Here is a 24,789-nt window from a genome sequence, read left to right as displayed (position 1 = left end):
CTCAATAAACTGTCTTTTTTCCATTGGATACTCTTTCCTGCTTTGTCAAAGATTAGTTGGCCGCACAATTGTGGGTCCAATTCTGGGTTCTCTATCCTATTCCATTGGTCTATGTGTCTGTTTTTGTGACAACATAGTGTGGCCATTTTAAAAGTACCAATTCTTCCTGGGGCACCTGGGTGGCTCAGTCAGTTGAGCATCTGATTTTGTTTCAGGTCATGATTTCAGGTTCATGGGTTCGAGCCTCCGTGTCGCACTCTGTACTGACAACTCAGAGCCTGAAGCCTGTTTCAGACTCTTTGTCTCTCTCTCTCTCTCTCTGCCCCTCCCCCACTTGTGCTCTGCCTCTGTCTCTCAAAAATGAATACATTTAAAAATTATATTAAAAAAAATAATAAATAATACAAAAAAATACTAATTCTTCCAGTCTATGAACATGGTTTATCTTTCAATTTGTTAGTGTTGTCTTCAGTTTCTTTCACCAGTGTTACAGTTTTCAAAGTACAGGTCTTTCATCTCCTTGATTAAATTTATTCCTAGGTACTACATTTTATTCTCTTTGGTGCAATTGTAAATGGGATTGTTTTCTTAATTTCTTTGCTCTGCTACTTTATTTTTAGTGTATAGAAATACAACAAGTATTTTTGTATCCTACAAATTTACTGAATTCATTAATTAGTCATAGTTTTTGGGTGGGGTCTTTGAGTTTTCTGTAAATAGTAAAAATTTTACTTCTTCCTTACCACTATGAATGCCTTTTTTTTCCTTGCCCGATTGTTGCGGCCAGGACTTCCAGTATTAGGTTGAATAAAAGTGGTGAGAATGGTCATCCTTGTTTTGTCCTGATCCTAGAGAGAAATCTTTCATTATCTACTAATGAGTATCATGTTAGCTGTGGGTTTTGTTTTTTTTTTTTTATATACGGCCTCTATTATGTTGAGGTATGTTCCCTCCATACCCACTTTGTTGAGATTTTTATCAGGAACATATGTTGGATTTTGTCAAATGCTTTTTCTGCACGTATTAAGATTATCATATAATTTTTATCTTTCTCTTATAATGTGATATATGGTGTTCATTGATTTGTGGATACTGAACCATGCTTGCATCCCTGGAATAAATCTCGATTGTGGTGAATGATCCTTTTAATGTGTAGTTGAATTCAGTTTGCTAATATTGTGTTAAGGATTTTTGCTTCTATGTTCATCAGAGATAATTGCCTGTAGTTTTCCTTTTTAGTAGTATTTTGTTGGTGGCATCAGGGGAATGCTGGCCTTGTAGAATGAATCTGGAAGCTTTCTTTCCTTTTCTATGTTTTTGGTAACATTTGAGAAGAATAGGTATTAACTTTTATTTAAATTTTTGATAAAATTCACCTCTGAAGTCATGGTCCTATACTTTTGTTTGTTGGGAGGTTTTTGACTGATTCAAGTTTGTTACTAGTAATAGCTCTGCTCATGTTTTCTTTTTCTTCCTGATTGAGTTTTGGAAGATCTGTATGGGAATTGTTTTAGGAATTGCACTATTTCTTCTATGTTGTCTAATTTGTTGGCATTTAATTTTCATAGTATTCTCTTATAATCCTTTGTATTTCTGTAGTATCAGTTGAAATTTTTCCTGTTTTGTTTCCAATATGTTACTTTTTCTTTGAGTTCCTTCTCTTTTTTCATTGATGAGTTGGGTAAAGGTTTATAAATTTTGTTTATATTTTCAAGAAAGCAGCAGTTTTATTGATATTTTTCATTTTTTTAGTTTCTAAAAAAAGTCTATTTTTATAGTTTCAGATCTTTATTATTTCCTTTCTTTTACTAACTTTGGGCTTTGCTCTTCTTTTTCTGATTGCATTAGTTGTAATGTTAAGTTGTTTATTGGAGATTTTTCATGTTTCTTAAGGTAGGCCTGTGGCACCTCTTAAGAGCTGCTTTTGCTGTATTCTGAAGATTTGCTTCATTTTTTTTCAATTTTCATTTGTCTCCATGTACTTTTAAAATTTTCTTTCTGATTTCTTTGTTGACTCATTGTTCAATACCATGTTGTTTACTGTACATGAGTTTGGTTATTTTTTCCATTTTTTTCTTGTAATTGATTTCTAGTTTCATAATGCTGTGGTTGGAAAAGATGCTTGTATGAGTTCAGTTTTCAGTACATTTATGTAGACCTGCTTTGTGGCCTATCACATGATCTATCCTGGATATTTTTCCATGTGCTCCTGAAAAGAATGTGTGTTCTTGTTTAGGGAAGAATGGAATGTTCTGTATATATCTGTTAAGTCCATCTAGATAATGTTTTGTTCATAGCCACTGTTTCCTTATTGATTTTCTGTCTGGATGATCTATCCATTGATGTAAGTGGGGTATTACAGTTCCTTTCTATTATTGTATTACTGTACTTCTCCCTTTATGTATGTTAATATTTGGTTTGTATATTTAGGTGCTTCTAGGTTGGGTGTATAGATATTTGCAACTGTTTTATTTCCTTGTTGGATTCACTCCTTTATCATTCACTCCTTTATCACTCATTTATCATTATGTAATGCCCTTCTTTGTCTCTTCTTAAAGTCTTTACTTTTTTATTATTTATTAATTTATTATTTTATTTTGAAAGAGAGAGAGAGAACAAGTGATCTGCATGGGCATGATAAGGGGAGGGGCAAAGGGAGAGTGAAGGAGAGAATCTTAAGCAGGCTTCATGCTCAGCATGGAGTCCCATGCAGGGCTCAAGCTCACAATCATGAGATCATGACCTGAGCCCAAATCAAGAGTCAATGCTTAATTGACTGAGGCATCTAGGTGCCCCAAAGTCTTTGCTTTAAAGTCTATTTCTGATAAATATTGTTCTATCCTAGTTTTTTTTTTTTTTTTTTACACTTCCATTTGCATGTTATATCTTTTTCTACTTCTTTACTTTCAGTTTCTATATGTCTTTGGGTCTGAAATGGATCTCCTGAGAGCAGCAAATAGATGGGTCTTGTCTTCTTATCTATTTAATGACCTTCTTATCTATTTTTGATTGGAGTATTTAGTTTATTTACATTTAAAGTGATTACTGATGAGTATGTATTTACTGTCATTTTGTTGATTGTTTTCTGTTTGATTTTTTTGGTAGGTATTCTCTTTTTGTTAAAAAAAAATTTAATGTTTATTTTTGAGAGAGAGAGAGAGAGAGAGAGAGAGGAGAGACACAGAATCTGAAGCAGGTTCCAGGCTCCAAGCTGTGAGAGCCTGACACAGGGCTTGAATTCATGAATTGTGAGATCATGACCTGAGCAAAGTTGGATGCTTAACCAACTGAGTCACCCAAGCACCCCAATTTTTATCTTTTTAAGTTTTCAGTGAGATCATCCACTGTTAAGTCCAGTGAGTATTTTTATGATCATTACTTGGACCTCTTTTCTGGGTAGATTGCTTACCTCCATATTGTTTAGCTTTTTTTCTTTGATTTTATGTTGTTTAGGATATATTACTCTGTTTCTTCATTTGGCATAACTCTGTGTTTGATTCTCTGTATTAGGTAGGTTGGCTGCATTGCCTGGTCTTGAAAGTTGTGTGGCCTTGCGTAAAAGTACTTTGGTGACCTATAGTGCAATCCCCAATGGTCAAAAGAAGGGGGAGCCCAAGGGGTGTCCCCTGTATGGGCTGCATACGCATTCCTGTTACAGACGAGTTTCAGTAGCTCTGGGCATACTGGTGGGTGGGTCTTGCCATCAGTCCAGCTTGCTGCAGTGACCCGTACACGTGCTGTAAGTATATTGGGCAGTGTTGTGTTTCTTTTTTTTTCTTTTTTTCTTTTTTCCTATATTGTTGAGAGGTCCAGCTGCAGAAATCTTAGACTCACTCGTGGGCAGGCTGTCCGTTATCTTGGCTATGTGCAATGAGCTGTTGTAACAGCTACAGGTACACTGAAGGTCAGGGTTTGCTTCCTGCATAATTAGCTAAGAGGCCTAGCCACAGGAACTGTGGACACACTGGTGTGTATGGTTATCTACCCCCTCCCCAGGGCAGGAGTCATTGTGGAGTTGCACTGGTCCTGGCCAGGAATGCCTAGCAGGTTTGTTGGGATAGGAAATGCCGGGGGTGGGGTTGTCTGCTCAGGCTGGCAGTTTCGGTGGGACTGGTAACTAGTGAAATATTATAGTGGGGCACATGGTACTAGCATGGTAGTGATAGCACTGGCTTCTAAACGCATCTGGCTACTTAAGCTAGGGGAAGACCAGAAAATTGGCACATACCAGCAATTATTTTACTTTGTTTTTTTGCTGCCGAAACCTGGGATCAAACCAGAACCAGAACTTTTGTTTCTAGAGAAATGTCCTGCAAATCCCTGCCCCTCCAGCACAAACCCTGAAATTGGTCAATAAATTGCCTTCAGGTATACCTCAGATGATTTTCAAACATTTGCCTTTGTGCTGTGTCTCAGGCTGAGTTACGTAGCAGATGGGCTTTTATTTATTTATTATTTTATTTTTTATTTTTTTTAAATTTACATCCAAATTAGTTAGTATATAGTACAACAATGATTTCAGGGGTAGATTCTTTGATGCCCTTACCCATTTAGCCCATCCCCCCTCCCACAACCCTTCCAGCAACCCTCTGTTTGTTCTCCATATTTATGACTCTCTTCTCTATTGTCCCTCTCCCTGTTTTGATGTTTTTGTTTCCCTTCCCTTATGTTCATCTGTTTTGTCTCTTAAAGTCCTCATATGAGTGAAGTCATATGATTTTTGTCTTTCTCTAATTTCACTTAGCATAATACCCTCCAGTTCCATCCCCATAGATGCAAATGGCAAGATTTCATTCTTTTTTGACTGCCAAGTAATACTCCATTGTATATATACACCACATTTTCTTTATCCATTCATCCATCGATGGACATTTGGGCTCTTTTTATAATTTGGCTATTGTTGATAGTGCTGCTATAATCGTTGGGGTGGATGTGTCCCTTTGAAACAGCATACTTGTATCCCGTGGATAAATGCCTAGTAGTGCAATTGCTGGGTCGTAGGGTAGTTCTATTTTTAGTTTTTTGAGGAACCTCTATAGTGTTTTCCAGAGTGGCTGCACCAGTTTGCATTCCCACCAGCAGTGCAAAAGAGATCCTCTTTCTCTGCATCCTCGCCAACATCTGTTGTTGCCTGAGTTGTTAATTTCAGCCATTCTAACAGGTGTCAGGTGGTATCTTATTGTGGTTCCTGATGATCATCATCATCCCTGATGATGAGTGATGTGGAGCATTTTTTTTTATGTGTCAGTTGGCCATCTGGATGAACAGACTGGCTTTTAAAGGGCAGAGTGCCAGTTTCTTATAACCTTCTGGCTCTCTGGGAGTTAAGCCCTACTGATTTTCAAAGCCTGATGTTATAGGGACTCTTCTTCCCAGTGCAAGTCCCTAGGGTGGGTGCCTGGTGTGGGGTCTGATCTTCTTGCTCCTTTGTACTTGTGATATACCTCCCATTTGTGGTTCGTCTCTGAGGGACTTTGTTTCTCAGCCATTTCTTTGCCCCTCCTACCCTTTTTGATGTGGCCTTCTCACTAAGACTAGCTGTGGAAGATATGTTCTGCCTATCTTCCCGTTGTTTTCAGAGTTAGTTAAAATATACGTGGTTGTTGCTTTGATGTGTCTGTAATGTGTCAGGATTTTCCTACTCCATCATCTTTCCTGCACCCCCCTAGTTTCGTTTTATAACAACCTATTTTTAGGTCCTTTCTAAAATCCTGGATATATGGCAATACTCAAGGCCCATCCACCTGGAAGCAGTAATGACCTGGATATGGGGAGGCCTGGCAGCTTTAGATCTGGCATATGCTCTCTGGTTGGTTGCAATCTTCAGCACTCCTGCTATCCCTGACCTGTTGCCTTCCTGGCATGTGAATTCTTGGCTCCTATACACCATGGTCCGGGTTTGCAAAATATACATACATATGCATGATATGTTACCAAATTTCTCTCAGAGTAGTGAGGTAATGAATGATTTTCACTTTCTTCCTTACAGTTTTTGTAATTTCCAAACTGTATTACAAAAACATGTATTGCCTATCTGATTTCAAAAAAAGAGTAGCTTATTTTTTAGATGTAAATCATTAAACACCATAGATCCCCATGCTAAAAGATTACAAATTACAAATGTTAACATTATATTCTTAAGGGAATATTGCATTCCTGAATTCCCTTAACCAAAATACTAGACCAGATTATTGATGATTTTTTTCATTCACTGTGTTTTTCCCATTATTTAATAAAAACACATTATTTAAATTCAAATGAAATGAAATAATCTTACTAGGCTAAATTGCTTTTTTATTGTATAGTATTGTATCTCTACCCCAATTCTAAATGAATAATAGCCTCACCTTTAAGAAAACCATTTTGCTCTCTGTGTAAGAAATAAATACTTCTGATAATATGAGGCAAAGGAATGAAATTGTTATCATTCAGATCTTTGATTTCATGGAGAATTTGTTACACTTAAATTTTTATTAAAATACTAGTGGATTAGATAAACTAACTGTGGCATAAAGAATATGCAGTATCCCTGAACTGGTGATCTAAAACAGGTTTTGCTGATTTTATGATTGACAAACAACAATGTATTAGTTTAAGGGGTGCATAAGGTATACACAATGATGTGATACGTGTACCTATGGCAAACTGATTACTACAGCAACTCCACTTAACGTTAATCACTACATATAGTTTTGAATTTTTTGTCTTGTGATGAGAACTTAAAAGGTCTACTCTCTTAGCAACTTTCAAATGTACAACATTATATTGCTAACTGTAGTCATGCCAGTGAACTTTATATCCTCACCTGATAACTGGAAATTTGTACGTTTTGACCATCTTCATCTAATTCTCCCATCCTGCACCCCCGTCTCTGGCAACCACTAATCTGTTCTCTGTTTCTATGGGTTTATTTATTTTAGATACCACATATATGTGAAATCATACAGTATCTGTCTTTCTCTGTCTGATTTCTCTTGCTTAGCATAATGCCCTTGGATTCCACCCATATTATTGTAAATGGCAGGATTTTATTCTTTCTTATAGCTGAATAATATATGCATTACTAATTATACAAATCTATGCATTCTAAAGTGCCAAGGTCAAGAGAAGGTTGAGAAACTCTTCTAGATAAGAAAAAAGACATTACAACTAAATGTGATACGTAATCCTGATTTTGATGCTGGACCCTCAGAAAAATATCTATAAAGGTCATTGTTACAACAACCAGAAAGACTTAGAATATTGACTAGGACTAATTAATGGTACTGTATCAATATAAATCTCTGATCTTCATAACTGCATTGTGGTTATATAAGATGTCTTCATATTTAGTGAATTCATTGTGAAGTAATTGAGTAAAAGACAATACTGTGTCCTACTTTTAAATAGATCAGAATAAATAATTTGCATATAAGCATACACATATATATCTACATCTCTACGTACTCACCTATCATCCCTCTATCTATCTATGAAAGTAGAAGAGATAAAACTAATGGAAGAAAATATAAAGTGTACATGGAGGTAGTTTATACTGTTCTTGCCGATTTACTATAATTAAAAATTACATCAAAATGAAAATTCTAAAAATATTCTAGTCACAACCTACCCTTTCTTGTCTCATCACCAGATGCTCCCAACACTGAGCTCCAGCCTCACCTAGACAACCATGTGCTTTCCTGGCTCTATACTTTTCATCCCACTATTTCCTCTTCCTCAAAGTCCTTACTTTGCCTTCTATGCCTATCTAAAGCCATGCAACCTTCTAGACCTAGGCCAATTGTCATCACTTCTGGAAGACTTCTAGCATTCTCCTAGCAGGATTCTAGCCTGGCTCAGATTGAATTGACCCTATTCTGTTGTTATACATTATCTGATCTCTGTTGCTAACAGAGTCTATTAGAGTAGACTAGGTTGTACTGCAGTATCAAGGCCAAAATCTCAGGGGGTTAAAACCACTAAGGTTTCTTTTTCATAATGGTGAAGTGTCTTGAGGATGAGTGAGTAGGGCTCTTTGCTCGTTGTGGTCATTCAGGGTCTGAAGATGATGGAAACTCTGTCTTGACATGTACTTCCATGATGTACTTCAGTCAGAGGGAAAGGAACATGGGAAATCACGTGCTGGCTGTTAAAATTCCTTATTAGAACTCAGTCACTGTTTTCCTTTCTCCTTGGTAAAAGAAGTCATATGGACATGCCTAATTTCACAGGGTTGGAAAGTGCAATCTGCCTGGAAGGGGATTTTGAAGAGTTCTAAGAATGTTCACTCATAGGGTTTATTGCCTCACACAAATGTTACCATGTATGCCGGTTTCCTCCAGTGAATTGTGAGAGCAGTTCATGTCCTGTTTATCCTTCCATTCAACCCTTCAAGCCCAATGTGTAATACAAAGTCACTGCTTAATGCTTCTTATCTGATGGAGAAAATCAAGAGACTTGCCCAAGGTTGTGGAGCCTCTGGGATTTATCTTCATGTCTCAGAATTTCTAGCCCTGTGCACTACAGAAAAAACAAACAAACAAACAAACCACAACAACTCCACAGACTTCCCTGATAGGGTCCCACCCTTATTAAGTTGCTATCTGCCAATAGGAACTGCTTTTACCTTAATATATTGGTTAATATTTTGCATTCTTCAATCTATAGACACTAACCCATTTTAGAATTCCCCTGCAGCCAAAAGATACCGAAGGAATATATTGATTAAAATCCCATAAATAAAAGCACATTTTATTTTTTTCAATCTGCTAGGAGTTTTCACTTTTGCTTTTGAGACTCTTTCTCCCATCATTTCTGTTTCAAGGCTCTTTTCATTTGAACTTCACCACAGGGTCTTTTAGAATTGTCTGCTTTTAATAACAAAGGCCAAGAAAATTCTAAAAGCCTTCAAAAGATACAGGAAATAATAAAGTCTAAAACAAGTCTTCCAAAACAAATTCTACCAGGATAGCATATGTTCTTGGTTAACTCATGAAATTAAAAATCTGGTTATAGTAAAATCAGATTTCCATCCATTTTTGTTTTTCTGTATTTATTATTGTTATGATTATTAGCATTACCCATTCCTCAGATCCCAGTGGAACACTGAATTACTAATTACTAATTACTATTTTTCTGTCTTGGAATGAGAAGAGTAGAAATTGGCTTCAGAGGAGTAAGATGCTCTGAGTTTGCCTGTTAGGTATATTGAATCATCATCACTTCAGTGAAATGCAAAAAAATAGTCAATCTTTGCAGATCAGCATGCTTTGCCATTCAAGTCAGAATTTCAATGTGTGGCACAGAATGAATAGGGATGATGAATTCAGGAGACACTATGCAAGAGCAACTCAAATGCAAAGCATCTGTTGTTGCCTGGATCCCAGGAAGCTGGGTTCTGGGGAGGGTTTCTTATCGCTCTGTAATGTCTGCCATGTTGCGAAGCCATGTCAGTGATTGGTTTAGTATTGTGGCTACTTCTACCACCAACCACGGAGGCATGACAAAAGTCTAAGTTCCTTGCTTCCTCAGATTTCCAAATGCAAAATGGAAATGATTTTTGTATCTTTGATTTCAAATAAGGTTTCAGTATCTCCCTGGGAGGGTGAGCCAACTTTCAGTGACAGATCATTTTATGAGGCTTCTAACTATGATGAGCAAGCCTGTTTTGATGACATAAAATAGGCAGGAACTTGAGCTTGAAATTTGAATAGAGCTCAAACTGAATGTCTGTACAAGTTTGAAGAGGCACAGATGATTTTATGCAAATTGTTTGTTTAAGGAATGCTTCCCCTGGGCACATCTGCAGGCTCACATGGGCTGAAGGTGGAAGAAGAGATGGAAACACTTTAGTTAATATGACTATTAGTTTTTTTGTTTCTTCCTAGCAATTAGAAATCCAATTAAAAAATTAATAATATCCAACATTCATGGAACACTTTTAGTGAGTTAGGACCTAGGCTAGGTGCTTTGAAATTATTTAGAGGTGCTACAACTATTCTCATTTTCCTGATGAGAAAAATTGGACTCAGGTATGTAAGGACCTTATTTAATGCCACAGCAGTAAGTGGCAGACAGGGTTTTAAACTTAGGCACTCTGTTTCCAGAGTCCACTTACCTCATTTACACTGTACCAAATGTTGACCTTCCTAGATAAAACAGAGTAACTCTAAGGGATTGAGTTATTTAAAACTCAAATTGAATAGTATGATGAAAAGAATGACAGAAAACTCAGATAGAAAACTTCAAATTTGTCACTCCTACCCTAAACTCTGCAGAACATTCTTTTGAAATAGGACAGCTCTATTCATTCCCAGGAAATTGAGCAGAATACCTTATAAATGAGGCCTTTAGACTTCTGACCATCTAATCAGAGTCCCCATAATGCCATCAGTGAAAATGTTGGAGAATTCCTACCTTTCTCAATCTGAGATACACAATTTATTAGGATTATTGAGGGTAGACATAGGTTGCACTAAGAATGTTAATGGCTTATTTGATTGCTCCCTTCACCTCTGTCTCCCCTTCTCCTAGGATGCGAATTTTTAAGTTGAGGTGTTGTGCCAGGAGGATGACAAAAATGGAGGAAGGGGACTTGAGGATATACTGCAGTTCAAGGGCCTATAATATCTTAGGGATCTCCTCCTTGTGATTGAGGTTTGGCCAGGCCACAGATGCTGGAATCATCTCTGACTCAGGGCCAACCTCATGTCACCTCTCACTGTCTTAACAGGTGTCTTTTCTTCCACCTGATACAACTAGTCTATCCTCCTCAAAGGGGCTAGAGTGATTCTTTTAAATTGCAGGTCACATCCTCTATCTCTTCCAAGGTAGACTTCCAAGGTAGTCACCTCTTCCTCTAGGTGACTTCCCCTTTCATTTACTGACTTTTGGATCCCCCTGCTCTCACTTCCTGCTACCCTCCCTTGTCTCAGTCTGCTCCAGCCACACTGGCCACCTGCCAGCATACTCCTGGCTCAGAGCAGTTCCCTGGACTGTTCTCCTGCCTGAAACCCTCATCTCCCGGGGCCTCTAAAGACTCTCTCCTCACTTCACTCAGATTTGTAAATATTAACTGAAACACTTTCCCTCATTCCCATTTTTTTCCAAAACAATGCCTTTGACCACTCTCTATCCCCTTACAGTGATTCACATTCCTTCTTAACACTATCACATGACATATTCTATAGTTCACATGTTTATCTATTTATTGTCTGTCTTCAAATAGAATGCAAGTTCTATGAAAGTTTGGACTTGATTTGTTCACTGCTTAGTGTTTAATAAATGATTGAGTGAGTAGCATGGAACAATGCTGTAGGAGCCAGTAAAAATAGTTTTAATGGGTATTACATTTGGCAAGTTACAATATATGAAACTAGAGGCCAGAAAGTAGAGGATAAAATTAAAGCTAACATGCAATGTGAAAAAAAAGCATAATCTATAGGCACACCCAAAATACTATGTTTCACAGGCAAAACAAAAATCATATTCCGTAGGCATCCAAATTGTCCCTAAAGGTTGAGAAGGTCTAAATCAAATTTTGATGGATGAGTTTCAGAGGGAAGAAGGAAGGGGTCTGAAGAAAATTCCATCATCCAAAGTCTCTAGGATAATAGTTAAATGAGCCCATTGAGATCGACCTGGAGTCTGGGATTTTTTGTGTCTTTAAGACACAGCTCATATTCTACCACATTTGTTGATCACCTACTGGATGGAGGGACTGTGCAAGACAACTTAGGCTATCATTTCTGTATCTCATAGCAACTTAGTGATGTATATATGATGTATGTATATATGATGTGGTGTATATACGATCCCCATATATAGATGAGAAAATAGAGTCTCCTAGAGATTAAATTCTGGGTCCGAGAATGAAGAACTGCTCTAATGACTTGACTTTATAAAGTCTTACCGAGTGAGTTTGGATCTGAAGGGGAGCTCTTCTTCCTCCCAAGTGCTAGACCGTTTAATGGACTCTGATAATATACTGACATATTTTAAGATATTGCTTACCTATCTCATCAGAAAACATTCAATTACTTAAAAAATTGTTTTTATTCAAATACATGTAGAATCCTCAAATAGGACTGGACATATTCTATGAATGCCACATTTCTTTGAATAAAAAAGCAATCTCTATGAAAAGGAACTCCATTTTCTAGGAACAATCGATTTTGAAAGTACTCATACTTTGAAATGACCACATTTGCAATAGTTGTTCTACACAAAAGCTTGGTCATCACTTTTACTAAAACAGTCTAACATAGCCTTTCTTTAAAAAACTATTTTTAATGTTTGTTTAATTTTGGGAGACAGAGAGAGAGAGAGTGAGCCAGTGAGCATGAGTGGGGGATGGGCAGAGAGAGAGATGGAGACACAGAATGTGAAGTAGGCTCCAGGCTCTGAGCTGTCAGCACAGAGTTGGCTCAGAGCCCAACAGGGGGCTTGAACTCACTAGTGCTGAGATCATGACATGAGCTAAAGTCAGACGCTTAACTGACTGAGCCACCCAGGTGTCCTTATTATGTCCATTTTATTTATTTATTTTTAATGTTTTTCTTAGAGAGAGAGAGAGAGAGAGAGAGAGAGAGAGAGAGAGAAAGGGAGACACAGAATCTGAAGCAGGCTTCAGGCTCTGAACTGTCAACACAGAGCAAGGCACAGGGCTCAAACTCACAAATGGTGAGGTCATGACTTTAGTCGAAGTCAGATGCTTAACTGAGCCACCCAGGCGCCCCTAATGCAATCTTTCTACAGATAGAAATAGATGATAAGCTTTTGTTCAAGCTTTTGTTAACATTTTGTTTAATGTTAAGAAAACCAATTGATAGTATCAAAAATACACATTTTAACAATAAGGAAAAAATTTCTTCCAGCCATTCCAAAGATGCCAATTAATTCCAATTCCAATTAATACAGAAGAGGTCAAGAGTTAACAGTGTAATGGTTAAGGACATTAGTGTGACCAACTAACTGTGACACCTTGGGAAAATTTCTTAGCAACTCCCAGAGCCAGTTTCTTCATGTCTATAACAAGCTAATGCAGTTAAACATTTACCACAGTGGCACATAGAAAGCACTCTATAAATGGTATTGGTTATTGTATTATAACCATTGTTACTAAAAGGAGGTGTAATACAGCAGAAGATCTGAAATCCTACTCCACTTACACCCCTAATATCAGTCCTCAAACCATGTATAGTTATGGGAATTATGCGAGGATATCACATAAATCAAAATTAATAGAACTTGAGTCCTTTAAAATTATATAAAAACAACTCAAGTGTGATGACACAATGTGAGCAATTATGTGGAATTTCACTTCACGTGTGCCACACTGGCAAATGGAAAATAAAGCTGAAATGCAACATGTCTCTGTTGACATGAAACATTACCACCCCTTCCCATTTGTTACCCAGGTTCTCTGTTGTGTTGTTTTTAAGCCATGTTGTGCTGTGGTGCTCCTCTTTCTTGACTCAGTCCCTTTTCTCAGAAATTCTGCCAGGAGATCTAAGAACAGATGGTGCCTTATTGTTCAAGAAAGTGGTATTTTTGTTGAGTGTTTGATCACATTGTTCTGTTGGGGACTGGCTTGTCAGTGACTTGTGCCATCAGAATAAGATATATGCCAAGTAAAATGAAGACAGCATATTTGCTAAGCCTGTCAGAGGATATATTAACAATTGTGTCAAAACCTGAAACCATGTCTTCAAAAGTTATAACATATGACAGGAGTATTTTCATTTTGTCAAATAAATCCAGGGTTTAAGGCCATGTATGTACCATAACAAAATGAAGGCAGCAATCCACACAGATGGTGACCCTAACTTGTGAAAACACCCACCTAATACAGAAAGGATAGAGATTACCTCATTTACTCAGTAGCCATTATTGAATACCTACTGTGTCATGCATTGTGCTATGAAGTACAGTGAGTAAGATGCAGTCCCTAAAGTTGAGGTGATCTCAGTCTTGTGGGTGAGAAAAACACACAGATAAAGTAAGCAATATAGCCATTCTTTACTTTCCTATACCATAGATTCATTCTCTGTGTTTCCTCTGTGCTCTGGGAGGGAGGCTACCCCGGTGAATTGCTCCCTTACCAACTGGCTTCAAGATGAGTTCAGCAAATTGAATGTCTGGCAAGAGGGTCAGAGGGCTCACATTTTCCCTCTCACCCCTCTGTGCTTTGCCATCTAGCTTCTGGCGGTGGCTTTGTGCTTCCGTGGCTCCTCCTTCTCTTTCCTCTGCTCCTCCAAAGCTCCAGCTGTCACCAGGTTCTAGGCAACACTGCTTCCTTCTCAATTGAAGGGTGGAAGCCTTCATACTTTGGATTTATTTGACAAAATAAAAATACTCCCTTCTTCCCACTTCCCCTCTCCTGGTGGTAGCAACTTGGATCGCTGCTATTCTCTGAGTGCCTCAACCCTTCCTGTTTATTCCATTAACTCTGCAACATCCCAGAAGTAGTCCTTTATTGTAACTCTCTTCACTTGAAACAACAGAGTTGAGGGGCGCCTGGGTGGCTCAGTCGGTTAAGCGTCCGACTTCGGCTCAGGTCATGATCTCGTGGTCCGTGAGTTCGAGCCCCGCGTCAGGCTCTGTGCTGACAGCTCAGAGCCTGGAGCCTGTTTCAGATTCTGTGTCTCCCTCTCTCTCTGACCCTCCCACATTCATGCTCTGTCTCTGTCTCAAAAATAAATAAACGTTAAAAAATAAAATAAAAAAAAACAACAGAGTTGAACTCTATTTCTTGACAGAATTCTGACAGATGCAAGGACTATAATAGAAAAACTAGTTTATTCAACACGCATTCTATCATAGACTATTTATTGAGTGCCTCTATGTGACGGCATACTAGTTACCAGGTATAGGCTAGTACTTTCTAGTAGAACTTGATGGAAATATTCTGCACTACTCCAGATACTAGCTACTAGGCTTATGTCATGACCGAGCACTTGAAATGTGGCTAATTGTGACTGAGCAATTGAATTTTAAATTTTATTTAACGTTAATTTATATTGCTGCACACAGCTCTTGGTTTGTGGCTACCGTACTAGACAGAAAGGTGTGGACTGAATAACTCTTTTGGGTAGAGATAGACATGGGGGAAGATCAGGATTTGTTGTGGGATATGGCTAGGAAGGTGACATGTGGGCTGCTCTGTGGATGTGCAGGTTCTCACCAGACAGAGTAATGTGGAACATGCATGCTGGGCAAAAGGAGCATCTCATGTAAATGCTCAGAGGCTGTGGCATATGGAAGGTAAACTCAGAGGATCACATAATATTCAAAATGGTTAGATAATAACAATCAAGAGGGGAGTCTTAGAAAAGGAGCCAGGATGTTGTATTGGGGCTACATGGTGATGACCGTTGTTTCATGTCCATATTTCACTGTTCTTTTATACTCCATAGCAATACCATCACATAGATCATCTTAAAACATAAATATTAAGCATGATAGTAATGATATGTTCATATTCCTTTTAAAATATTGCATTGAGCTTTCAATTTCAGTATATCAGTGATCATTTACAGTATGCTCAATTTTGTTGCCCCCTATTCTTTGAGATTTTGCTAGAAAAGCGAATTTACTATTACTTCTACAATAGTGGGGGGTCCTGGGTGGCTCAGTCAGTTAAGTGTCCAACTCTTGATTTCAGCTCAGGTAATGATCTCCTAGTTCTTGAGTTTGAGCCCCTCAGTGGGCTGCATGCTGACAGCATGGAGCCTGCTTGGGATTCTCTCTCTCTCCCCCTCCTCCTTGTGCATGCATGTATGCATGCACACACACTCTCTCTCAAAGTAAATAAACTTCAGTAGTACAATAGGTACAATAGATAATATGTTAGTAATCTAGCTTGATTCAGGGATCTACAAGAGGTCAAGGAGCATAAATGAAGTACATGTAGACATGACTTAAGAAGACCAGAAAAAAATTCCTGGATAAATTGTGAAGTTTGTGCTTAGCCTGAACAACTGGTCAGAAATTTTGAGGCGAATCTGTGTAGCTGTGTGGGTTGGGTGTTGGAAGAGGGGGGTGATGAGCGTGGAATGGAGTGTGTTTCTGTCAGAAAACATTAAATGTGAGATAACGAGAGAAATGAGAGAAAGGTGGAGCCGTCTGAAGGTTTAGATCTCAAAGGATCTAAGTTATAAAAGGACCACTCCAGATGAATGTTTTTGGAGAGATGCAAGACTGACGTCAGTTGGAAACCTGTAGCAGCAATGCAGGGAAAACACAATGATGTTTGAACACAGGTTCTGAGAAATAATATGTCTCATTCATGATCTTTGATGCTTCCAAAGATTAGTATGTTTCTTTGAAAAATAAAACAATAACTTCACTTTGGCTCTGGGTCATAATAGTAATAGTTGCTATTTAGCAAGAAATTACTACATGCCAATCACTCTTCTAAGCCTTCACATGCTCTGTATTAATTCACGTAATTCTTATTACAACTCTATATTACAACTCTAGGAGACAGGTGCCAGTATTACCCCCTTATTTTACAGATGAATAAATGGTGGTTCAGCAAAGTTAAGTAACTCTCTCAAGGACACCCACAGAAATTTATAGAGCAGGATTTAAATCCTGGCATCTGCTTCTAGAAAAACTCATTAAGTTTTACCCTCTTGTATAAAAATCTTACAATTTGCCCTATGCTGATACTCATGGCTTGTTGATGAAGTTGGCTTTTCCTTTACTTTGAATATTATACAATAATTTTATTTTCTATAACATTATCTAATAGCATATGAACATCAAAGTCTTGTAGACTTTGAACAGAAAAGGATAGTCATTTCAAGAAAGATGGAAAAAAATAACTATGAATGCAGCCAAGATCATCCACTATTCAGCCATCTAGGATTATTAGATTTACTATACCATGATTGTCTTTCTCATATTGATTAAAATACTTTCAGTTTAAGTATTTCAATGTGAGTAATGTTAAATGTGGAATATAATTTTTTAAAGGAATTTTAAAGAGGCATGCTTGACAGATTTGGAAAATATCTTTCCTTATTATAGACTACATCATTGTCACTGAATACTAAAATATGTAAGTTTCTGGATGCTTGATGAATATCTGCAGCTATTAGGATCTGTGTTTATAGGACTTACCTTAAGGTCACCCTCTGCAGTGTTGTATTACTAACATTCATCTGCTTATTTTATAAGAAATTTTCCTGCCCAAAGATAGAATTCAGTAAACTGAGGCCAAGAACCATGTAGTTGTACTATTTTTTTATTTCAAAATTTTTAAATGTTTATGTATTTTTGAGAGAGAGAGAGAATGAAAATGAACAGGGAGGAGCAGAGAGATAGGAAGACAGAATCAGAAGCAGGCTCCATGCTCCGAGCTGTCCAATGTGGGGCTCGAACTCACAAACTGCGAGATCATGACCTGAGCCAAAGTCGGACGCTTAACCGACTGAGCCACCCAGGTACCCCATTTTAGTTTTTTATTTAAAAAAGTTTTAAATTTATTTTGAGAGAGGGATTGAGAGAGAGTAGGGGAGGGGCAGAGAGAATGAGACAGAATCCCAAGCAGGCTCCGTGATGTCAGCATAGAGCCTGAGGTGGGCTCTAAGTCACAAACCATGAGATCATGACCTGAGCTGAAATCAAGAGTTGAACACTTAACCAACTGAGCCACCCAGCTGCCCCTACTTGCACTATTCTAATACAAAGCGTATTGTTCTTAGAAGAATCACCAAAAGGACTTGATATAGGATCTAAATTTCTTCTCACTTCAAATACGTTGTAAAAAGAATATAATTTGTTAAGAGGTGGGACACTGTCTGGGTTCCCAAAGCCCAGCACTCATTTAGTGCCCAGCTTAGATATCTAATACCTAAGACTTCTGTATCATTCACTTATACCTCCTGGCTGCCCAACAGTCTTGCAAAATTCCATCATAGTTGTATTAGATGGCACTCACTAAAATAGAATATGTTAACTCATTCAACCTTATAAGCTTCCTATGCTCCCACTGAGCCTGATCTCACACTGGTTTCTTCTCACCACAACCTATCATTCTGATAAATAGAATTCTGTGAATTTTCATTAAAACAGCTATATACCAATTAGATGAAATCAAGTGGGGGAAAGAGCTTATGACATTTGCCATCTTTTAACACTCTCCCTAAATGAATGCCTCAGATCTCACTCTTTAGTTGAGCACTGCATAGAACAAAATCATAGTATAGTCTAGTTATTAGGGTAATAATGGCAAGTCAATATTTACAGACAGAACTTCTTCAGGTGAAGAAATAATGGATACCATGATATGTCTGAGGACCCAGGACCATAATCATTTTGGTTGTGTTGAAACAAAGGAAATGTGGAAAATACTAGTGAAAGATGAAGCTCTAAAGGGATGTCAAGGCCAGGTCATAAAAGATCTGGTTCCATGTTAAGGAAGTTGGATTTTATCCATCTGTAGTACACAACTGCTGAGGGCGTCAAGCAGAGAAATTATAGAAACATTAGAAAGCTCCTTGAACTTGGATGATAAAACTGTAATCCAGAGCTTCATTATCATCAGACCTATCGCAGCATAGGATTTGGAAACTCATTACTCCATTCTGGACCAGGATGTTATTTAAGTAAAGGACTAGAGGGCTATCAACTATAAAGTACTGCCCCCAGGTGTGGCAAGGGAGATGGCTGGTTTGGTTGAAGCTGACAATGCTTACTGTACTGGGGGTCTCTCAGTGGAGTTCTTCTTTTTCCAGGGAGCCTCAAACCAAGAGAATCAGTTGAAATCGGGTCAAGTTATCATTAGTGAGTTAAAATCACAAGAGTGGCTAATCAACTGTTGTCAAGGAAAATCCTAAGTCAAACATATGGAAAATGAGACTTATGAATCATAGCACCAGCTTGGCTTCAGCCCTCAGGCAAATGAAACTCAATCAGTAAAAATATATTCAGTAGAAACATGATTTGTTCTAATTCTGTCTAAGGCACCTCAGATTCAGAAGCAGAGCGCCCTCCAGAGATCTAAAAAGAACAACTGTTCCTTTACCTCTCAAGTCAGACTGCAAGTTTAATGTTCGTCTGACCCTCTCCAACTGTGTAAATATTGGACAAGTACCTTAAATGCACCAGTTCTTATTTTTATCATCTTAAAAAATAAAATGTAAAAATAGCCTCTGCATTATGGGACTTTAAGCTCCAGGAGAGCAGGGACTATGTCTGTCATCCGCACAGCTGAATCCCTACTGAATAGCACAAAATCAGGCACATGGCCGGCATCTAACAGATGTCTTTGGAAGAAGTGAATGAGTGTGTGAGGAGAACTAAATGTCATAGTACATCATGAAAATGCTCTGTAGGCCATAGAATACCATATGTACAGTGATATTATGATGTTCAGATTCTAAGTTCAATAAAAATCCACTCAGATTCACATCAAAAGTACATCACATAGTAAAAGATCTCCAGTCACTTCTTTCCCCTCGCACCAAAAGGCAACAGCTATACTAATTGTCATTTATTATTTGTTAGACCATCACATGCATTTTCTCATGCCTTATTTATAACAATTTTAAGAAGGAGGAATTATCATTAGCCCAACGTATAGACGAGGTGAAGTAAACTCCCCAGCATAGCAAAGAAACAAGAGGTCACACCAAGATGCAAATTGAGGTCTTTCTGCCTCCATAGCCAATGATCCATGCTACTTCTCATATGAAAATCTTAGACTTTCCCTTTTATTCTAAAATGTATCATGGTTTCAAAAAATTCATTGTCAAACTGTCTGGTCCTACTGAATGAGTCTACTTGGTGAAAATAGAATTACTGAAAAAAAAACAGGGTATCACATATAGTTCCGTATATGTCTCCTCAACCCCCAAAGTCTATAATTCTTTCTACTGTTTCTAAGGACTCAATTTATTTGGCTGCATCTATACAAGATAAATGTGGGAGAAATGTTGGGCTCTTCATTCACAGTCCTGGGTTTCTATGATTTTTTTCTTTTTAAAAAATTTTATTAACTTTTTTTTAATGTTTATTAATTTTTGAGAGACACAGAAAGACAGCATGAGAGAGGGAGGGGCAGAAAGAGAGGGAGACACAGAATCGGAAGCAGGCTCCAGGCTCTGAGCTGTCAGCACAGAGTGGGGCTCGAACTCACAAACCGTGAGATCATGACCTGAGCTGAAGTCAGATGCTTACCTGACTGAGCCACCCAGGAGCCCCTTAAATTTTATTTAAATCCAAGTTAGTTAACATATAGTGTAATAATGGTTTCAGAGTAGAATTTAGTGATCTATGATTTGTGTGTGTGTGTGCAGTTCTTTTTATCTATTACTTTTCATTTGTAAAGCATAAAATTCTCCTTAAACAATGCCCTTCTCTAGAATACAGTAGTTTGTTCTTAATGCAATTATATATTTCTGATCATTTTAAAAGTTAGAGCCACCAAGAACAGTGTGACAATTCTGCCTAAAGGTGTAAGATATCATCTTATTACAATGAAAAGAAATCTAAAGTAGTTCAAGTCAAGCAAAAGGGAAGCCTATTATAAGTATGTGGGGGAAATTCTTGGATTCCTTTGGCCATAATTACTGCCCGTTGTACCCACTTTTTCTCTGCTTCTGTGCTCACCTCTTTTTTTCTTTTTCCTTCCTCCTCCCTTCCCCTTCCTCCCCCCCTCCGCTCCTCTCTTTTCCTCTCCTCTCCTGTCCTCCTTTCCTTTTCCAACTCCTCCCTTCACTCATAGGCAGCTGTGGCTGCTCAAAACAGGGAAGCATTAGCTTCTGAACCTGTCTTTCCCAAACCAACTCACTCAGTGTTGCAGATAGTATTTGCAAGCCATGGGAAAGATCATCTAGGAGAGCATCCATTCTGTTCCGGTCACCTGTGGTCAGGACAGGTGGGTTCATGTACCACACTGCATGTGATACGTACCAGCATATACAGGCTCTTTAACAAGGCAGTATCATCCAGGAGAAAAGGACTGATGACTCTTCTGAAAATGTAACAAAAACCATTTAAAGAATGATTACAAACTCTTGGAAAGGGAAGTCTCAGGATGTCATATCCATATATGCTTCAAAGGAAACTGAATCTAAATTTTCAACTCAAAAACAAAGTTAATTTCTCTAAAATATTGGCTTCATGGATAAGCCTGAGGAAGAACCAATACATGTTATCCTTTTAATGCATTTTTTTAGTATAGACTAAAAGTACATTGACCCCAAATATTTCTGTGAATAATGAAAATAGCAATTACTAAATTAATTTGGGTTATTTGGCAACTTTACAAAAAGAGCTGAAGGAAATACTGTCTGAAAATACAAGTGCTATATTTTAACTTTATAATGGTGTGGACTGGTATCACATACATTTGCTTGTAGTTCACTTGTTCAGTGTAGTTCAATTAAACCTTTTATAAGCTATTAGCTTAGGTGTTAGCATCCACAAAAATTATCAAGAGAAATGGGAGCTCATCTAACTGAATTCACTACATACTTCTGTCTTCTTTTTCCCTTAGAATCTCTGTGCTTCATTTCCTTTACCTGTCAAATGGAGATCCCTCCGTTTGAAAAAAACATTTTTTTTTTTTGAAGACCTACTGTATGTACGGCTAGAACATTTCTTCAGGGATTTGAGGGTCAAGGAGCTAAAACATGGAATTAATTTGAAAAGAATAAGTACTAATACACATACAAAACATTATTTTCCCTTTTTGGACCCTGTAGAGGATCTAAGCAAATATAAAAGTCTTTTGATCTTCCAAGCAACTGAAAATGGAAAGCTGCCACAGGAAGAATCAACTGCACAAATAGTGATTAATATGAAATAGCTAATTGGACCGAGCCCCTGGAGAAAGTCCAGTAAGCTGAGAGATGGAGAGGTGCATATTGCTCTGTTTATTCTGGCAAAATGAAAGTCTTCTCCCGTTTACATTTCTTCTTATTAATATGCTACATGGACTATTGGCATATCCCATTTTATTCTGTTTGCAGGGCTTTAAGAAGGTGACTCAGGGGCAGCTAATGAAGAATGACAGGCACCTAATATCAGTCAAATGTTTCATTATTCCTTTTACATTAATCTCCTCTCTTGCAAAGATTATTCAAAGTGCTTAGCTGGAGAAACTAGGAGGAAATATGGACAGCATGGAGACCAGATTAATCTGGCCTTTTAAACACAAGGAAAGAATTTGGCTGAGTGTTGAAAAAAGTTGTAAAAACAGATTCCCTTTGAACAAGAACAATTTAATCACTACCCAAAGCAGAATAGTCTGTATTTGGGCATCCATGGCTTTCAGTGAACTCATGAAGAACTGTGTATTTTGTAGATTGTGTGTCTTACCTCAAGTCTGAACTGGCAAATAAAAAGTCCTGCACCTTCAGGCTGAATTACAAACTCATTTTTTCCTCTTTTTTTTTTTTTTTTTTAGTTTTCCTCATTATTTCTAGAAACATTTCTCAAGCGCAGGAAGTAAACTGTCAGCAATTAATGATCCACGCTCCTTAGAACAAAAGTTTTCTGCTCCTTCTCTTTCTTTTATCAGAGAAATCCGGGGAGCTCGTCCATGTTTGGACAATGGACACAGCTTCATGACAGCTGGGAAGAGCACTAGGAAAAGAGGTTGGAATAGAGTAGACTCAGTTTACCCATCTGAACCAGAGAAAGAGACTGGCTTCTGTAAACATCATCCTGTTTCTTTTCTATAAGTCACCAGCCATCTTCTGCCTAAATGGGCAGGGAGTACTAAGTAGAAAGAATGCTGTTATAATAAGCCCTTTATTGAACTCTTGTTATTTGCTACACATTGAAGAACTTTCCATCAATTACCTAATCTAGGTCTCAAATGGCATCACTATATTTTTATTCCATAGATAAAGAAATTGATTTTTTGTGAAGTAATACTAGATGGTGACGTAAAATGTATTACTGATAGAGAGGTAAGTCCATCTGGGATAGAAGATAAAGGTACCAGTGGCAGGACTTCTCTCCAGTTAAAGCTCCCTTAGCCTTCCTGAACCTACCCTGTAAAATGAATCTAGGCATTTAAGTCACTGTTCTGGGGGAGGGGTGTAATAAGTTGCAAAGGATTGGGGAATTCTAACTCTGAAGCAAATGAGATCTGTATAAAGTCCATCATCTTTCTCCTAACACATGCTTTAACTTAAATTCAAAGCATGGACAATATTAGGCAACCAAAGAAACCTGTTTCCACTGATCAAATGACCCTTTTAAATTGTTATTATCCAGAACGAAGGGGCCAACATTAGAAGGGGAGAAGTATACTGGTCTTTTGACACAGCTTTCACATTCAGATAGTCTGAATCCAAAATGGATTTTTTAGGGGCGCCTGGGTGGCTCAGTCGGTTGAGTGTCCAGCTTTGGCTCAGGTCATGATCTCACAGTTTGTGAGTTTGAGCCCCGTGTCGGGCTCTGAGCTGACAGCTCAGAGCCTGGAGCCTGTTTCGGATTCTGTGTCTCTCTCTGTCTCTGCTCCTCCCCCACTCGTTCTCTCTCTCTCTCTCTCTCTCTCTCTCTCAAAAATAAATAAAACATTTAAAAAAATGGATTCTTTAAACCTTTGCCATGCAAACTGGGGTCCAGGGAACAAGAGCATCAGCATCACCTAGGAGTCTGCTGGAAATGCAAAATTTCAAATCTACTGAATCATAACATTCTATCAAGATCCCCACAGAGCTAAGGCTTCACCTGAGATTTTAAAGGCACTGCTATCTGTCATTATTTCCTTGGTGCTCAATCCTGACAGGCATCAAAATCACTTTGAAGTTTTGTAAACCTGCAGTCTTGCCAACCTCACTGTATACCTTTGGGGTGAGACTGGGCATCCATAGGTTTGCTACATTCCACGAGGGATTTTGATACTGAGCCAAAGTTAGTTTAGACTTCAGCCTTGGAGATTTTCTAGACAGGTAACAAAGATCTGACCAAGGATGGAGAAGCATCTCTCAGTAGCTGCAGACACTCTCTGGGGCATGTTTTAGATGGTGGCAACAGGAAGTCCTGTGTTCTCCTCAGCCTTTAATGTCTTCTCTGAACTTTAAAGATATGAAAACCCTTCCAAAGCCATTCTGTTGAGTCTTTAATCAGATTTCTCTTCCTTTTTCCAAACTCCATGTTGCCACCTTCCACTCATCATGAGAAGAGAGAGAAGCAAGATAGCATGTAGGTAAAAGGAAGTTCTCTTCTTTTTTTGTCCTCCTCCAAGTTTTGCTTCTGAGGAAGGAATACAGCCAATAAAAATTGGGAAAACCTCCGCTTTATCCTCCATTATGCTTTTTAAAGTTGACTCCATTTTTTTTCCTCAGTCAACAACAAAGGTCTAAACACTTGGTCTTTTATGTGTCCTGCTTCATCTTTATTGATAATGTCTCAGACCAAGGACATACTTTGAGAAGGTGAACATTTCAAAGTGGGTTGTTCAACAATCAAACCCTTTTGCTCTTTGCAAGACAGGAGAACTAAATGTCTTTGCTGAAATAACCAATGAATACATTAATTCATAAATGTACATCTGAGTTTATAAACAAGCTTCTCCAGCTGCAATGGGTTATATATTTGTATTGTGTCTCTAGCCATTTGTAAGCAGTTGATGTGGAACTCCTTTTCCAGAACTACCTTGTAAGACTCTCCTAACTTGATCTCCTAAAGAACAGAGAGGAGGCATTTAAAAGAAAAAGTAACTAGTAGTGATACTTTGCTTTGACAACCATACTTTCAATATTTTGTCTTTCTCCCACCCTTAAAAATAATCTCTTGGTGATGTTTATATTAATAGCTACATTTTAATAATCATATTTTTGC

Source organism: Panthera leo, chromosome A1, assembly GCF_018350215.1.
Source record: "Panthera leo isolate Ple1 chromosome A1, P.leo_Ple1_pat1.1, whole genome shotgun sequence".
In the NCBI taxonomy this organism is placed as follows: Eukaryota; Metazoa; Chordata; class Mammalia; order Carnivora; family Felidae; genus Panthera; species Panthera leo.
This window is presented reverse-complemented; position numbering follows the sequence as displayed.